The sequence below is a fragment of the Hibiscus syriacus genome, unplaced genomic scaffold, assembly GCF_006381635.1.
Source record: "Hibiscus syriacus cultivar Baekdansim isolate YM2019G1 unplaced genomic scaffold, ASM638163v2 tig00112535_pilon, whole genome shotgun sequence".
Lineage (NCBI taxonomy): Eukaryota > Viridiplantae > Streptophyta > Magnoliopsida > Malvales > Malvaceae > Hibiscus > Hibiscus syriacus.
Genome location: NW_024063360.1, coordinates 105,491 through 109,091, shown reverse-complemented (window position 1 = coordinate 109,091; position 3,601 = coordinate 105,491). Strand labels below are relative to the sequence as shown.

At 37.1% G+C, this 3,601-nt stretch overlaps 1 pseudogene; it reads right to left on the bottom strand.

Moving 5' to 3' along the window:
• Positions 1-613: 613 nt before the first annotated feature.
• Positions 614-2,845, bottom strand: LOC120181810 (annotated as a pseudogene).
• Between the last annotated feature and the right edge of the window lie 756 nt (positions 2,846-3,601).

Here is a 3,601-nt window from a genome sequence, read left to right as displayed (position 1 = left end):
ACATAGAGTTTCGAAATTCTCAAGGTAGATTATGTTGGGAGTTTTGATATTATGGACAAGTGTTTCCAATTTCGTATATAGAAAAAATCATGCTCTCCAATTTCGAGTTTCGAAAATTACTGGAAAAATCATCCAATGTATATATGAATTTTGAAGCAAGGCAGTGGATGTTCAACACGTAAATATTACTCTCATTCACGATGCACTTCAAAGTTTGATATCATATTTCAAGCAAGCAGGGAATTTGATCAATAAAACCAAGCAGGCTATGTAATGTTCAACTCATAAATATTAACTCCCAAATTCAAATTGTCAATTAAACCTAGCAGGGTATGTTCAATATTTAAAAGGTGTTGCATTGAAAATTTATATTTAATAATAAGAATATATATTCGCATCGAAAACAATGAAATAATTAATAAAAAATGAAATAATGAGTTCAAATGTACAATTATCCAGACTTAGGAACTTGCAAATATTTCGAAAGTTCTCCCAAGATGGAGCCATGTCAAATGAATGATACAACAAACAAGTATTTACTTTACAACAATGATGGCCGTTAGTACTAATAACATATTGTTATAATCAATCACCTCCGTGTCTCCTTCAGCACTTATGATCTAGGAGCAATGCGCGAGCACTTCTTTCGACCACTTTCGCCGAGCCTGCAAACACAATTCTCGAGAATCTCGTAGTCCTCCTCCCAGAATAACAGCGACGCCTTCTCCGGATTCTGCAATAGCATCTTTGAGGTAAGGAAACCGACAACTGTCCATGTCTGGTAAAACCGGGATTGCTTGCCTATGAATCTTCCGCTTCTTGTATCGTAGTATTCAGGCCACTGATCCACGGCTAGCCTTTCCTCTGCCCATGTAACCGCTCTTTGTGCCAACTCCGGTTTCCCCATTTTTATGCAGGCCAATGTAAAATGAAATGATAAAAGCAATCTATTGCTACGCGACATGAAAGATATGTAATTGAGATCATCATGAACGTGATAATCTTAAGAGGCATGGAGAAAACCATAATGCACCTGCCACAACAGTGTCGGCCATGATCCGCCGTTGTGATATGACCACGGGCTACAAACAAAGACCAGAGTCAGTTCCCGGGATAACTGTATTCATCAATTAGAGAAAACCATAATGCAATGAAAAGAGCCTCACGTATTCTTTGGGTCACTTCCGGTGATGATCCGCCGTTCGTCAGAATCAAGAGCAGGGTAAACAATCTTAAGAGGCATGTTAGCCACAAGATCATCCCATTTTTCCTCGATCAATTTCAAAACATCATTGTTTTGTTTCGAGGTTCCCTGAGAAGAAACAATGGTCCAAAGATTTCCGAGGGTGAAAAACCTGAAATCCATGTGAGCCGGCTGAGATCCAATCTACTAGCCATGAAGGAATCTGATCTGATCTGGATAGATGTTGAACTTGTTGATGGCGTCTGTCGAATATTCCTCTGTGTTGTAACGATATATCTCATTGATTTTCTTCACATCAACCCAGTAATACTCTCTGATATGAAACGAGAGTGCACCGAGTCGGTTGTTTATGGCAGCTACCAAGTTCTTGGTTGCATCGTTCACAATGAGCATCTCACGAAAGTAACGCAGTGCAGAATAGAATAATGCCTACAAGATCAGAATTCTTCGGGTTTAAACAAATAGACAAGTGAAGTGTTTATCATATATGTTAACAACAGCACCACGTAGTATGTTCCATGCCTCTTTCTCAATCTCAGACACCTCTCTCTCAGTCGTAGGCTCAGTCAAATCTGAGCCTTCTATATTATTTTTATTTACATCCGACCCCTTAACATTTTTACCAGTATCATCATCTTTAACTACTCCATTACCCTTCTCAATCTTCTCAATCACCAAAGGCTTTACATTCAACCCACCTTGAATGTAAATCCTCTCGAAGTTCTTGTAATTAACGTGAGGGGTTCAACGGATGTTGAACGGTTCCTAAAATCCGACGCTACTTTGGGAATTACTAAAACACCCCTCGTTCTACCTTTATCAACAAGGAAACTACCTCTAAATACCCTAAACTGACCCCATCCCGAATCGGACACACTAAAAGCCCTCCGCTTCGGATCAGCAACGCACTTATAACATACAATCTGAGACTTACTACGCTTACAAGAATGTAACCTACGGCAATCAACCGCCGCAGAAAGTGATTTTGACAAAATTACGGATACCTACACCGTTCATTTTCGCGGAAGAAAAACCGAAAATTGAAGAACTTTTGCAACTTATTACGAACCTACAACAAGGTTTCATGCTGGACATTCCAATACAAGTGCTAGACTTCATATTTAATCTTGTTTTCTCTAAATTCAACAATAAATTTCTATATATACACACAACTCTGTTAATCTTAAAAATTAAACAGAGAAACAAAGATGCCTAAAGCTATATTAAATGTAAATAAAATATAATAATAGACTAAAAATGCTTTTAAAAAATTGAATCTGGCAATGAATACTTACAGTTGAATGCTTTAAAGATTCACAGATTAGGAGATTTTGAAATCAAAGGCATTCCTTGGTAACAATAGTCATTATTATTATGAGTATGGGAAGTTGACCGAGCAGAGCAAGAGCGGGCATTGGCCAAATCATAAACGGATTGCATCGACTTGCGGGAATAAATGATAAGCCAACCTGGGAGTAAACGTTGTTCATGGACAAATACATTCCGGCGAAACCATATTTGAGACAGCAGCAACACAGAAAACGTGAAAACCTTAGTCTCCAGAAGTGCATGTAGAGAGGCTAGCCACGTACGACATGAATCAAAGTATCCAGAAGTTACAAAATTAGGGAGACCAGCCATGTTGAATATTGTCCCATCCTTACATAAGAGGATTGCAAATATGGGGCCATTTCTACCCCATATCTATGGGCAAATCGATCCAAATAGCTTAGGCGGACTAATTATTTAGCCTAACATGACACCAGACTTTTTATTTTGAAAACTACGACATTTGGTGTAGTGACTTGGAACTTGTCACGTGAGCATGATTAGTTCTAATAAATTGTATTTTTTATTTAAACTTGTCAATTTGACGTAACAAAATCTAATAAAAATATTATATTTTATTTGAACTCGTCACTTCGACGTAACTTGTTTAAATAAAAAAAATTATTTGGAAAAACTTGTCATGAGCATTTACAGTATATCCAAAATAATTTTGGAGATAGTCTAATGGGCTAGTTTTTTTACCCGCATAACCTAGTGGACCAAACAACCCATATCTATGTCACTCATCTCTAATAAATTGGGCCTTCAAATCCGTAGGCATTCATCTTTCTATATCCAATTTGATCTGGAATGAAAATGAAAATGAAAATGAAAAAACAGTTTGGATAAAAGCTAAAAGCCTAATGCAACTTGCAGATGAAGATAAATGTATAAGATTAATTTTGAATGAAATTAAAATATTGACGTTCAACGTCCATTTTCCCAAATCATTAGTTAATATTTCCCCCCTCAAAATATCAGTGTTACTTCTGCAAGAAGTCTGGGCATTTGAAGGCCGATTGTTGGAGAAGAGAAAAGAAAGCAAATTATGTAGAAGAAGAAGAAGAA